The 15075-nt window shown below is 46.5% G+C and overlaps 1 long non-coding RNA gene across 7 annotated transcripts in view; it reads right to left on the reverse strand.

Annotated features, from left to right (window-relative positions):
- Positions 1 to 5994: 5994 nt before the first annotated feature.
- Positions 5995 to 15075, reverse strand: part of LOC123941736 — a 228741-nt gene continuing 219660 nt past the window's right edge. For 4 of the 7 annotated variants that reach the window (XR_006818347.1, XR_006818346.1, XR_006818345.1 and 1 more), the window contains 4 exons: positions 9219 to 13407; positions 8414 to 8577; positions 6584 to 6682; positions 5995 to 6487 (listed from right to left, as the gene is read on the reverse strand). This is a non-coding gene — a long non-coding RNA (uncharacterized LOC123941736). Of the gene's footprint in view, positions 6488 to 6583; positions 6686 to 8413; positions 8578 to 9218; positions 13408 to 15075 lie in introns of all 7 variants that reach the window. The other 3 variants (XR_006818342.1, XR_006818344.1, XR_006818343.1) reach the window with 3 other exon arrangements.

Below are 15075 nucleotides of genomic sequence, written 5' to 3' on the forward strand. Positions count from 1 at the left end.
CCCCATCCCCCGAAAGAAAGATTTGAGATTCAAGAGAATAAGCCACTGTCTGGAAAGACCCTTTCAAAAAAGTCTGAGAGAAACTAGAACCTTCTAAAAGGGCTGTCAGGGAGATGCACACCCATTTGCATGGGCAAGTTTGGGTATTTTGGTCACTCACTCCATGACACGACTTGGTAGCCACAGCCCCGCCTCCTGCACAGGTCGGTTCTCTATGGGGCCTTTTCTGTCAAACAGAAACCCCTGGTGTGGCTGCTTTGAGACAGACTTCAGGGGGAGTTCTATGCTCCAGGAGTCTCAGTGGTGAAAGGGTCAAGAAGCTCTTTAAATACCACAAGTGGCAAAATGATTAGATCAAGGTGCAAACCCGTGCCTATAATAGTGGCTATTTTTCTTTCTTCTTCTTCCTCTTTTTTTTTTTTCCTTTTTCTCTTGTTCTTTCTGACCAACAGGTATATAGCTACTTACTACATGTCAGGCAGTATTCTCATCACTTTATGAAACATTAGGTCATTTAATGCTCATTATAGTAATGATAGTAAGAACTGCTAGTATCCTTCATTTGATACTCAGTACACATTTACGGAGCATTTTGCAGATGAGGACAGTGAGTCACAGAGGAGCTAAATGACTTGCCCAGATCCTAGTAATGGGGCAGAGCCCAGATTAGAAACTGGGACTTCGAGCTCTGGAATTTGGGCTCTTAAGCACCATACTAAGTGGCCTAAAACTGACTGTGCTTCGGTGGAAATCCATATGTCTATTCAAAATGTTTTCAGCTGCAAATAAAAGACAGCTCAGAGTGGCATAAAGAAGTAGGCTTTATTTCAATTATAGGAAGTCTAGAGGTAGTCTTCTTTCCTGGGCTGGGGGGACAGCATAACTATCAAAGATGTAGGTTTTTCCCATCTTTTCTGTATCAGCATTTTGGTCTTTTGACTTGTCACCTCATGCCCGCAAGATGGCTGCTACAGCTCCAGGTATCTTACCCTAGATCCCCGCAGGGGGTGGGGGAGACATAGGAATGAGCTTCCCCTGTGAGGTACTTTGTCTTATTTGAAAAGAAGACTGCTCCTGAACAAAACTAGATAACATGCCTGCCATTTCCATACCTGGTTTAAATCAATCTGGACTCATCTCATAGACTGAATTGGAACCTGTCTTCCCTGAGGCCCCAGGGATAGATACCACTGAACTTATCATGGTTCAAAGCAGTGGAGAGACCATGGCCATTGAGGAGACAACAGATAGCATTTGTCGCAGTAGGTATTACTATCCCCATTTTACATGATCACCTCACCGCCAAGAGTCACAAAGTTGAGATTGCTTGGCTGGTAAAATGGTAGCCCTAGAATATTAACCCAGGTCCACCTGACTCAAAATCACATGCTCTTAACTATGACATAGTACACTGCTGAGTGGAGTTAAGAATGGATGGGCACACATTTGCCATTATTATTAATAGTTCTGGAGGCGGGGGCGCCTGGGTGGCTCAGTGGGTTAAGCCGCTGCCTTCAGCTCAGGTCATGATCTCAGGGTCCTGGGATCGAGTCCCACATCGGGCTCTCCGCTCAGTGGAGAGCCTGCTTCCCTTCCTCTCTCTCTGCCTGCCTCTCTTGTGATTTCTCTCTGTCAAATAAATAAATAAAATCTTAAAAAAAAAAAAATAGTTCTGGAGGCATGAGAAACTTACCCAGCATCCCTAAACGTTAATACCTCTAAATTGCAATGACACCTAACCAGAAGGTGGCTACGAGAGTAAATTAAGTATATTTAAAATATATTTTAAAAGACTGACAATACTAAGTAACCAATAATTCTTGACTTAATTGTTATTTTCACTTATTACTGCTCTTGCTTTTTTAATGCCATGAGACTTTGTAGCCTCAATGCACTTGTACCTAAATGAAATAGTACTTTGGGCATCTCTGGGTGCCATGGTGGTCGTACAGACTAGTTGGTGGGCTTGAAAGTGAGGAGAGGGTGTTCATTGTAACACTAAGTATGGTTTCAAGAATCTAGAAGCTTGCCCTGCTTGAATTTAGTGATCCAGGGCCTGAACACCCAAAATAGGGGTCCACCATCTACAACGCACGGTAGTTAGCTTTTAGCCTTGGTTCTGCTAATTAGTAAACTGCTGTTTGTTCAGAAGCAACTTGCTTTTCCTTTCTGCACCTCCATGTTCCTATCTGTACAGTGAAGTGGTTTTCCTTTGTCAGTAGTCAATGTGTAATGAGCCTAACTGAGCACCTACTGCATACACTTGTCCACGGAGATGCAGTGACAAGGAGGCAGACGTTGCTCTCAGGAGTTGTAGAGGTTCAAAGATCTTCAAAGTTCCTTTCCGCAATAAAATTTGAAGTTAACCAGAAGGTGAAGTTAATAACTTCCAATGCAGGGGTTCTTTTGAGGATTAATATGTTAGTGGTAATACAACTATAAGCACTGAATAAATGTAAAGAACATAAATTGGCAGTTTCCCACAAGGCAAAAATAGTCTTACCATGTGATGTATCTGTCAGTCTCCTGGTGTCTGCCCAAATGAGTTGAAATCTTATGTCCACTCAAAAACCTACACACACTTTACACCAGCTTTATTTGTAATTCCTTTACTTGGAAGCAACCAAGATGCCCGTCAGTAGGTGAGTGAATAAGCAAACTAGGGTACGCTCAGGTAATGGAAATTATTCAGCACTAAAAAGATATGAATCATCAAGGCATACAAAAACATGGAGGGGTCTTATATACATGATATTAAATGAAAGAAACCAAACAGAGAAGACGACGCACTATGTGATTCTGACCGGAGGACATTCTGGAAAAGCAAAATGATGGTGACAGGAAAAGATCAGTGAGGTTTCTAGGAGTTTGGGAGGAATTAGGGACAGATAAATTGTTGGAACACAGGATTGTTAGGACAGTGCAACTATGCTGTGTGATAATGTAATGGTGGGTAAAGGACATTTTGCAGGTGTCAAAAATCCACAGAATGATACAACAGAAAGAGCGGACCCTGAATATAAAGTATGGACTTTAGTTCATCATAATGTGTTGTCTCATAACTTATAACAAATGTATCACCAAGTGTCAGATGTTAACAATATGAGAAATGGTGGTGAAGGGGTTTGGTATATAGGAGCTCTATACGTTCTTCTCAATTTTTTTAAATAAACCTAGGATTTCTCTAAAAATAAAGTCTATTAAATATCTCCATATTGTTAGATATATTTAATTTTTTGAATAATTTCATATATTTTGATCAGAGGATTGTACTTCTGAGATTCTCCTCAGAAACAGGACATATTAGAAGGACAAGTTCATTTATAGAAGGGGAAAAGAGTAAGCAACCTGGAATTGCTCGCTAGCAAGTACACGGATACAAGCTAACTAAACAACGGCAGTTGAAACTGCTCTGAATGAGGACAATGCTTCCAGAAAAATGCCCATGGGGAAACAATGAAGAGCTTCTTAGGATAACTATGTAAAACAACAGAAATGGTTCCTAGCCCCTTGATAACGTAATTGCTCTGATGCCAAGGAGGGTCAGAAGATTATGGATAGCTTTTTTAAAATTCTTTTTCCATTTCTTATAATATTTTAAATATATATTTATAATATATATATTTTTTGAAGCTCTATGACCCTCTAGCTAGGGAAGAGAATGACAAGAACGGTAGCAAAGCCAGAAAGCTAATCCTAAATGCACCAGCTCCAGTTCCACCAGAACTGCGTAGCGGCGTGGGCAGAAGTTAGGGTTCTTTGTATTTGGATAAATTGTCAATCATTTGGGTAACTCCCTGCAAGTCACAAGGCTACACAGCTCCTGTTGCATACATTCAACCAAAGCGATTGGCATCTGGAGCTCTGGCTTAATCGAAAAGATACTGTTGAGAACACAGTACAGTCACCCTAGGGGTATGGAGCATACAAAGATGTATGGAAAAAAAGAAATATGGGGATCAAGAGAGAAGGTTAAAACTCTTTACTCACTTATTCACCTACCCAGGAAGGCTGTATTTACTGTTTACTAGAGCCAGGCACTGGGGATACACATATGAATAAAGTAGAACCTCTGACCTTTATTTATGTTTCCACACTGCGATACTTTTAATGGTGGAAAAACACACTAACTGCATAGACAGGCATAAACAGGAGCTCTGTGGTCACCCTAAGTCCTCCCAACAGAGTGCTCTCCCCAAAGGCAGGGACCATCCCTACAAACTACAAGATGATAACTACCCCCTTCCCCCACCCCCCTGAACCCCATGCTTTTTCACTTATGCTGATTTTTAGAGTCAGGAAACTTATTTCTGATTCTACCTCCCACCCCACCCCCTCAACATCAAGCATTTTAGATCAAGTATCTGTGAATCATAGGTCAGGTTGACTCATTCTTAAAGTTTCCAGGCTGTGAATTACAACTATATTGATCACTTGGAGGGGGGTCAAGTGTAGGAAGAGACGGTGTGACTCGCTCTACATTTATCTGTAACAATGCAAAGCAGGTTTGTAAGTGTTTTATTGAAATGGGGGTGGGGGTAGGACAGGGAAGCCACCTGCTGAAAAGTACTCCCTGATGAGTGAGGTAAATGAATAGGACCTATCAGTCCCTTTTCCCACGAAGTGAAGATATGCGTCATGCTGATGCGATTCTCTCCATTCACCCGGATGCCTTTTTGTTTCATTTCGGGTCACGTGAACAATATTTATGGTAGGCTTTTGGAAACTGTTACAGATTCAGAGCCTATAAAGTTGTTTTCCAGGGAAAGGGAAGGGAAGGTAGTTTGGGCTGAACACCTGCTGCAATCCCATTTCATCTCTTCAAGACAGAGCAGGATCCAGCCAGGTGATGCTCCTGGTCTCAGGAGCTCGCAGTGGGGGAGCTGCCCAGACTGTCTTCAGCCCATATAGACCTGCACAACCAGGAACACTGACCCCAAGCGATATTCAGAAACAGAAGCTCACAGGAGGGTGAAAAGGGTGAGAAGCAGGGAAACTGAACCCCAGAAACTCTGTGGGGCTACAGCACCCACGCAGTTTTCACACCCACTGACCACGACCTTTCACCTGCACGATTGCACTATCTCCAGACCAATGTGTAATGCCAAGGCCAGGGGCCAGAATTCTCGCCCCACGTGGGAAAAACCTGACTGGGACCCCGAGGGAAACCCAGCCTGTGTGTGTGAATCACCCTGTGACCCGTGTGGTCCTGGGTCTCAAAGCAGGGGTTACACAACAACACAAGCTCCGGGGGGGGGGGGGGGGAGGTCTACCTATGAATCATGGCTGCACAGAACCTTCTCTGGGCCTCCCTGGAAACCCACTGAAGGTCTCACTGGGGACTAGGGCAGCTGCACACTTCTCATGGGAAAGAAGGTGATTTCAGGGGTTTTGGTGGCCTTTTAGGGTGTCCCATCAAGTCATAAGATGAACTATCTACAGGTGATAAGGCTCAGAAATGCCAGATGAAACACACATGGGTGTGATTTTTACTTTTTTTTTAAAAGCAGACATTTGGCTAATTTGAAATCGTAGTATGAACAGTTGGACATCCAGAGGTTCGTGACTTGTCTAAGATCACACAGCTGGAACCACAGAAGCCTGCAAGGAGAACTGGAGGTCCATGACTTCTTTTCCCAACACCCCTTGGCCTTGCTTAGAACAGAAAGTTCACACGGAGCAAAAGAAAAAGAAAATATATACATTTTAGTTGGATAATAAAGTAATAAGAGTAAGATCCAAAGGTGGTACATTCTGGACTTCGTGACTTCTACCCAGCTAAGAGCTCTGGGCTGCATCTCCAGTTAAAAATTTTAAAATATATTTTGGGGTGCCTGGGTGGCTCAGTTGGTTACGAGTTTGTTTGCCTTCAGCTCATGATCCCAAGATCCTGGGATCAAGCCCTGAGTCAGAATCTCTCCTCAGCGGGGAGTCTGCTTCTCCCTCTGGGCCGCCACTCCTGTTCTCTCACTCATTCTCTCTCTCTAATAAAAAAATAAATAATCTTTAAAAGTTTAAAAAATGTATATATATATATTTCAATTAAAATATTAAAAAATATTTAATTCATTAAAATTAAATTTAAAATGTATCCTAAAATTGCCCCTCTCCCACCTGGACACATAGTGAAGAGTGGGCTCATACATTCTGTGTAAGAAACCTGGGGCTTTGTGTAAATCCCATTATTCAGAGTCCAGTAATGGAAGAGGCTTACTGAGTCCATTGTGCAGATGAGAAAATAAGGGTCTGTGGAGAGGAAATGACTTGCCTAAGGAAAGTCAGACGGCTATGAGCAGAGCCAACACGATATCTAACATCACTCTCTCTGGAGACCTGTGGAATTCCCCGGGCACAGCACAACTCCCTTGTTTCCGAAGACAAGGCGATTCAGGTCCCTCTGGCAATCCTTAGCATTTCCCGGGATTCTGTCGACTGGTTTGGCATCATCTCCAAGGCAGCTGGCTGATTTTCATGAAATGTGTTATAGCTACCAAAGGTAACAGTGGACATGGTAAGTTTCTTAACATGGACACAAGAAGGGATCCTGAACTACAATGAGTGTGAGAACAGATAAAGAACTTACGGATTTGATCAAATAAAAGGTATATCCACACGATGTGATAAAACTTGGTGGCAGTTAAAAAAGAAAAGGCAGCTGACATGGACAGCACTTCTGGATCCGCTGCTGGGAGGAAAAAGGCAAGTGATCAGTTTATCAAAGGTCTAAACAACAGCACCTTGTGCTTGGGCACTCGTGCACACGCGTGCGTGCGCATGCGCGTGTGTGCGTAAGTACGTTAGAAAAGTCTACAAGGTCGTGCTCCAAATAACCCAAGCAGAGCTGATGAACAAACCAGGAAAGGGGCCCAGTGATTAAAAAGAACTTTAGGGGCGCCTGGGTGGCTCAGTGGGTTGAGCCTCTGTCTTCGGCTCAGGTCATGATCTCAGGGTCCTGAGATGGAGCCCTACATCGGGCTCTCTGCTCAGCAGGGAGCCTGCTTCCCCCTCTCTGCCTGCCTCTCTGCCTACTTGTGATCTCTATCAAATAAAAAAATAAAATCTTAAAAAAAAAAAAAGAACTTTAGCTTTATTTGGAAAGCACCCCCACCAGGTGAAAAACATTCATTTACTATTTGCGTAATAAGCTTTTTTTTTTTTTTAAAGGAAAACGGGATTTTATTCATTCATCTTTGTATCCATCCTACTATTTGCACACTTACTGCTACTGGGTGAGAGGAAGGTTTGTCTGCTTGAGTCATGTACAGAGGGAGGTTACGTGTGTTCTGGGGAAGGAAGGAAACAGTGGAGAGTGGGAAAATAAAGGGATTTCTGTGCTTCATGAGACCAGAGGCCAGAACTGTCCCCAGTAAAATTCTGCCAAGGCCTGCCATCTTGAACAAAAGGGCAATGACAATTGTTTACAAATGGACAAAACTTTGATAATTATATATATATATATTTTTTTTAAATATATCCTATTTGAGAAAGAGACCTTGTGAGCAGGGGAGGAGCAGCGGGAGGGAGAAGGAGAACTCCAAGAAGACAACTCAGCGCTGAGTATGGAGCCTCATGTGGGGTTCATTCCTACGACCCTGAGATCATGACCTGAGCCGACACCAGGAGTCAGATGCTCAACAGACTGACCCACCCAGGAGTGCCAAATTTTAAAGGAATTTCAATTGTCTTTGACTTCAGTTAAGTAGAGTTCACAAAGGAATACAGGATGATACAAAGGAGAGTCTGTGGTCCCCAAGAATTCAACCCCCACGGAGGGAGATGGTTTTGGTGTTTTTGAAAGACACGGACTCTTTGGCTGTGTTTATTGGTACATATGGCTTACTCTGCTAGGCTAGAAGCGGCCTCCGCCAAAACGGCTGTTTTGCTTTGGATTTCCAAAAATAACTCATGAGAAGCCTATAGTATGAGGAAAATGGTCACACACAGCTCTGGGAAGGAAAAGAAAAAACATTTGATTTGAATCACCTAAGAGCGGAAATTGAGGCAAATATCTCTTGTAGCAACTGCTGTATAATTATCCATCCTAACGGGATCCTTTCAAAACCAAAGCAGCTCAACAAGGAAGTTTAATTGAAAATAAAATTTCCAGACCAACTCTTCTGTCAAAATCACATTAAATGAAGATAGTTCAGCAGTGACCAAATCACTGCTAAACGTGTCATGTGTTACGGGCGAGAGGCGGGAGGGGGTGGGTGTTCTCCTGTGTGGGGGAAACACAGCAATCTCCTGGGCTCCTTTTCCAGGTTCGTGCGTCTTCTAGTCACTGGACACAAGGACTCACTTCCCTCTGGGTCAATGCTACCTGTGTCAAGTGTTTTCTGGGCTCCTGAAAGTAAGAAGCCAGGGTTAAAATCTCAGAAATAAAGACAGGGAGAGAAAAGAAAATGATACTCACCATCCAACCCGTTCATTAGTGCAAAGATGCCTCCCATTCCAGCCATAAGCTCGTGGAGGACAGCAGTGATGGAAGATGGCCTTCACTGCTTGGTACGTTCCTCTGTGTCCCTTCGCTGTGTGACCTCTGCTGAGTTACTTAACATCTCTGAGCACTTGTCTCACCTTAAAAAATAAAAAATGTATCTATATATACACACATATACACACACACATATATACACACATAAATATATATTAAAATAAATATATATATTGCATATAACATGTACGTGTGTGTGTGTGTGTGTGTGTGTGTGTGTGTGTGTGTATTCCCATACCCTCCGGATAGTCAGGAAGATGCACAGTGATAATGTCCATTAACTGCTAACCAGTGACAAAGCTTGAATCTATGCAGTGTAGTGTTCTAGACAGTATCTGGTACCACATGGGGTGGGACTCGCTGTTTCCTTGCTATTCCAAACGGGTCAGTGTGTGGGCCAGCAGCATTGGCAGCACTTGGGAGCCCACCCCTAGTGCAGGATCTCAGCCCCACATGGAGTAACTGAACGAGACTCTGCCTCTATCAGGGGTTCCCTGGAGATGGGTGTGCAGCTCGAGTTTGAGGAACAAAAACTTTGCCCATCTTTCACGTGTGTGGTTCTGCAGCAGGTGAACGAGTCAATAGAAAGTGATCTAAAAGCTGCCCTTGGGGTAGAAGCAGGGTCCTCAGAGGGCCACCTGTGGTGGGCATGTTTCTGGAGATCATCTCAAATTGTCATCCAGTCTTCTGCCTGCAGAGAGGGAAAATGAGGCACAGGACCTACCAGAAACTGAGGGATGCTCCACCAACGGGGCTGGACCACCCTGGGATCCAGAGTCACATCATCACAGATGTCCCCATGTCATCACGTGCACCCAGGAATACGCCCAAAGTGAAGAGAGGACAACAGCAGCAGCTAGTAAGTGACAGGTGGGAATGGTGCCTGGAAACACAGGAGAAACGGGATGGACAACAGACCATCTTCTTTCCCTGATCGTGGCCTAAATCACAGTGCTCGTGTGCTCTAAGACACAGCAACCTCATACTGTAGTGAAAGAAATGGTACACACACAGGGAGTTTGCTGTTTAGGTGCAGACCATCTAGAATCACAGACGAGACTCTTGATGTTGACTGCCTCCCGGAAGGGAGACCTATGGGCTGGGGAACTGGAAACCGACGGAGGAAGAGAAGGAAGAAGAAAAGGAAAGAAGGAAAGCAAGGTAGGGACATTGAAATTAAAAAAAATAAAATAATAATAAATAATAATAATAATAAAATAAAAGATAGTTGCGTCTCCTGGGTTAGGTTTAAAAGTACTCCCAGATATTCAGGCCACAAAGCCGTCTTTTCTACTATGACTCTCTGTTCAGATAGAGCATTTGGTCCCTCACACCCAGCACATCTATGGCTGAACGTGCTTGTGTGAAGGAATCTGGCAAGGGCATGTTCTGGGTGGCAGACAGCTCCCTTGTTTATTTGCTCCCCCAAATCCACGGACACTAGAGCTACCCCACCCTCCCCAGATCCCAGGGGCTCCTGACTGCGGTTCACCTGGCTTCGTTAGACAAGGACAAATCTCTTGTAGAAGATGCTAACTAAAGCTCTGGTCTCCAGAGACGCCCCATGACTAAAGGGGGTTGGGAGACACAATGCTTACACATTGTGTGAATGCGTGTACATGAGAATGGAGATAAGAGACAAACAGGAAATGACAGGTCAAATCCTAATTCTGGAAAAAGTCACATTGATTATGCCGTTTATAAAGCTTTTCTTAAATCCTTACTGGGAGGAAATAGAGGAGAAACCGAATTTAAAGGAGACGGAGGCCCTGGAAGGTGCGTGGTAGAACCAGGAACTGAATGTTGGACCTTTGTTGTCCCAGGGCACAGAGTTCTTTTGTGTCCCGACATCCTTGTCGCCCAGCCACCTTCCAGTGATGACCCGCCCATCTACCTGCTGCTGGAAGCATTACACTCTATCTTTAAGGCTGGTGATTAGACACTGTTTTTTGTTTTTTTGTGTGTTTCTTTTTCTTTAGACTTTCTTTACGAAAAGCTTCCCTGGGTCTTCAGATGAACATTTATTCTACTGATAAGGAAAGTGAGGGCAATGTTCCCTTGAGCCATGGAGCGACTACTGATGATGTAGAGTTGGACCAAAAAAAAAAAAAAAGCCAACTTTCAAGTCAAAATGTCCCCAAATTGTGTCCTTAAAAAAAAAAAAAAAGGTCCTTGCTACTCAGCCCTGTCTGACATTTGGTAAGCTAATCTCTCTGATGCTCTGGTTTCTTCATTTTTAGAAATGGCAACAGCACCAGCTAATGTTTATCAGATGTGAGCTCTACGGGTCCACCGTGCCAGTGTTTTTCTAAGTAAGCACTCTGTATTTCCCAAGTCACCCAGTACTTGTAACACACGGTCACTAATCTCCCCGTACAAATGAGAAAGCCAAGGCACAGAGAGGTGAAGTGACTTGCTCAAGGCCACGCAGCTAATAAATGTCAGAACTGGCATTCTACAGCTGGTCTGGCTGGAGTCTGGGCTCTCACATTAACAGAGATGTTCTCACAGGCAGCCAGGAGAGCTATGTGAGATCATCTGGCCGAAAACAAGTACTCAATAAATTGTAACTATTGGGTATCACTTAGAAATTAATTTCTTTGGTTAGGCCGGAGCAGTATGCACGTGGCTAATGAGAAGCTGCTGCCTACAGTGCTAGCATTCGGCCTTGAGAGTGTGCCATGCCACCAGCAGGAGCTCCAGGGCTCAGCCCCAGGGTCTCCATACTGACCCCTTTCACAGGGAGCCCACACAGAAACCTAACCTGGGGCAGCCAGGATGGGAATAGGTCTGACGTCCACCTGGCAAGAAGAACGGCAGGTTCCAAAATGGGCTGGATGGATCAAATCCCCAAGGCAATGCCCATGGGCTCGCTGACTCATTGCTTTAGAAAGTCTCTGAAATTGGCTAATTGCACAGAGTTTCGAGAATGATTCCTTGTAAAGATGAGGCAGGATGACTCAAAAAATTGGTACAATTAAAGATCTGGGGTGGAAGAAGAGTCCACTGGCGGCTGAATGACCAGCTTTCTTCCCCCTGATACAACGTTCCCCAGTTCTGCCCAGGTATCTGGAAGAGGCACATGGCGCTGTGGCGAATCCCATTGTCTCCGTCACGGTCTAGCCTAGGGTGGACTCTCGGCCCCATCTGGCCAGTGAGACAGAAGGGGAGTCTACTGGGGATTTCTGGGGAAATTCTGTGCCCGAAGAGAAGAGAAGAGAGTTGCAGTAGGAAGGAACCCCTTTTCCTTTCGGATGTTCTTCTGGCCTGAAACGCTGCTGTGATAGATGAGGTTGGCAGCAGGAAAGAGTATCACAGAGACGCTAATTTGATGCCCTCGGGCCATCAGATGCAAGTTTTCTGAGACATCTGGTAACAGCAGGTGCTGGGGAGGATACGGGGAAACAGAAAGCCCTGCACACTTACCGGTGTAAGTGTAACCGGGTGCAGTCATTCTGGAAGACAACCTGGTAATACTCGTGAAATTAAACACGAGCACAGCCAATGACTCATCCATCCATCCCCGCCCAGAGTCCGTACAGAGAAACTCTCCCACAGTCCCCTCAGGCACAGGTGCGAGGTGTCACCACAGAATTTGGCTGCGCTTCCCTAGTGTCCATCTCCAGGGGCAAGAGGAGTGAACAGGGCAGGACCAATGGCAAAGGAAGGCCAGATGCAGCCCTCGGATGAGCTATGTGTACAGAATGAGGAGAAGATCTCTAAGAGAACCCCATTTGTCCAAATTAAAAAGTACACCCAATCATGGCCCTGCAGCAGTCCACCTGTGCAGCACTCAGCAAAGGCACCCAAGTGGACGCCGGTGAGGAGCAAAGGGAGCAGAACAGGCAGAACACAAGAAGAAGAAAGACAGGGATCTTGCAGAGGCCAGAGAGAGCGTGCCTTGAACAGAGGAGGCTTTCATAAAAATTCAAAAGAAAAAATGCAACCGGGTTGGGAGTCAGAAAACCCAGCTATGCATGTTTCCAGGACTGATTCTAACGGACTGTTTTCCCTCTGGCAGGTCACTTAGCCTCAGTTTCTCCACTGCAAAAGCAGATACAAAGAGAAGCCCTGTAGAAGAGACGTGTGCGCAGTCCGAGTTTGGAATGCAGCAGTTGAATGACACCTGAGGACTGCGCTTACCCAGCTGGTACCTTTAGGGTGAGGTTTCAGGGAGACACGACACAGGCAGGACAAAAAGCACAATGATGAACAAGGCAGTTTGGTACACTTGGGGGGAAGAGAGTGTGCTCGTACCAGGCAGTGTGCAGGGAGCACGGCAGCACATCGCGCCCTCACTGGGTGCGGCACACGGGCCTTTCAGACCTGGAAGCAGAAGCAAGGGCAGCCCCTCCCTGCAGGGCTCCCGCGACTCCCCCCCCCCCCCCACCTCACAGGGCACCCATGCTGTTTTGGGCACAAGCCTGAGAGAGAGGACATCTCAGGCTGTCTTTATGCTCCCACTCCTGGACACCTGGGGCCTTACAAATCCACATAGATATTTCTTTTTCTTTTCTCTTGTGGCAGTGAACCCATTTTTAACTAGATGAGCTAGGTTACCAAAAAGAGAAGAGACAGGAGGAAGAAACTATCATCACTTGCCTGCTATGCTACCAAATAAGCCAATCTTCACTTTTCCAACAAAGAGCTGTTCTCTTTCTGTAACTTCCCATAAGGAAGGACACATTGCTGTATGTGACTGTCACATCAGCGATGGTGGCCACTCTCCTTAAAGCGAACACCTCTTCCCCATCTCTCAGATGTCTGGCAAAGATGCAGTGGCGCCCAAGTACCATGTATCCCTGGGTGTCTCCTCGTCTTCAACTTTGCTCTCAAACGTGCCCGGCTTCAAAAAACCTCCCATCTGCAAACGAGTGCCTTCCCTCCTGGAGCGTGTCTTTGAAATACGTTCCCTAAACAGGGATATGAGGTCAACATGGTGTTTGATAACTCCCGACAAACAGTTTTTTCTGAAAGACCCATTTATGTGGCCACGTGTGGTGGAGGCACATGTCAGGCTGCCTGCAGAAACCCGTCACTCTAACATCTGGAAATGTGCCGTCACTCTAACATCTGGAAACGTGCAGGGAACGGGAGGCCACAGTCACACCTGGAGCGTTAGGGAAGGTAGACTTTTCCCGAGGTCACCGATGCTCTGCCGTCCTCCTGTGAGATCCACATGCTCACGAGTGCTCCCAGAGGGTCTCTGCATACATTGTGGACCCCTTCACACAGTCGGCCCTGCTAGCTGTGGACAGCAAGTCTGGCCTGGGAGGGGGGAGTGGTGTGTGGACTGGACGGTGGAAGCGAGGGAGCGGTCCTCAACCGCGACTCTGCGCTGGTTTCCTCCTTCCACTCCCGAGCCCCACGCCGGGGAGCCAGCCAGTGCTTGGAACACGTACGTCTCAAATGTCTGTTATCGCCTAGACTCCCAGTGAGGGATTGCAACACCAAGGCCATTTCTCGACCATAGCGGCGAGTTAGGGAGTCAAGACGCCAACACGAGGAATGCTAGATACCAGAGAGGAATGAAGGCAAAGATAACAAAGCCAGACAATCAAAGATTGATCGTGTGTGGGTCCTGGGTGGTCTGGGATCAGGGGGCAGGTCCCTGCGGGCTGCGAAGGAAGTGCTCAGGATGACCGCAGCATGGGGGGCTGGGGCGGGGGGAGGTGGAGGAGGAAGGGGACGAGGAGGCCTGTGATCCAGGCCAGGAGCAGCGGAGGTGGGTGGTGCACTCGCAGGCCAGGGAGGAGCTTCCTGGGCCTAGAACAGAAGGAAAACATCTAGAAATCCTGGGAGGGTGAGTCAAGGCCTGAATTTTGAGGACCCCGAGGGCCAGGTAGAGGAACACAGAGCTCATAAAGTAGTGCAGCTGATGGGAGCAGTCTGTGAGATCCCTGTGGGGCAGCCCTCAGGAGGGCCTGCGTGAAGAACCTGGCAAGTAGGGAGGCCTGTGGTACCAGGGTGTCCCCGTCCCCGCTGCCAGCACGGCAGACCCTCCTGATGGATCCGGGCCGTGATTCCAATCTTTGCCTCACAAGCTGTATCGATCAGGAGGGGCCACACTGTGCTGCTCTGACATGCAGCCTCACCGTTCAGGGGTTTAAAACAGTGAAAGGTAATTGCTCCTTCAGGCTCTGTGTCTAACAAGGGTCAAGCAGGGATTGCGCAGAGGGCGAGCCCCAACTGCACCATGTGCAGGGCACTGGGGCGGAAGAGAGAGTCCGCTCACGAGCATTTCCCCCCGAAGGCCAGAAAGGGCACATCACCTCTGCTCACTCCTCGTGGGCCGGATCTAGTCACCGCAGGTGAGGAAGTGCAACCCTGACCTGCAGGAGATGGTCTGGAAAAGCGAGTGGCGTGAGTACGTCCCTCTTCAGGGCACGTGTAAGTTCTCACTCACTCACTCACTCAACCAGCAAGAATTGACAGTACATTTACTGAGCGCCAAACATTGTAAAATATCACCGCTTCTTTTGGCCCTTTTATCAGTCCTGAGGCGGCAGGGATCCTCATACCCATTTCCCCAATCAGCAGTAGGAGGCTCAGAGGGCCTGAGGCGCCCAGACGGGAAGGGG

The sequence above is a fragment of the Meles meles genome, chromosome 1 (genome assembly GCF_922984935.1).
Source record: "Meles meles chromosome 1, mMelMel3.1 paternal haplotype, whole genome shotgun sequence".
Classification (NCBI taxonomy): Eukaryota; Metazoa; Chordata; class Mammalia; order Carnivora; family Mustelidae; genus Meles; species Meles meles.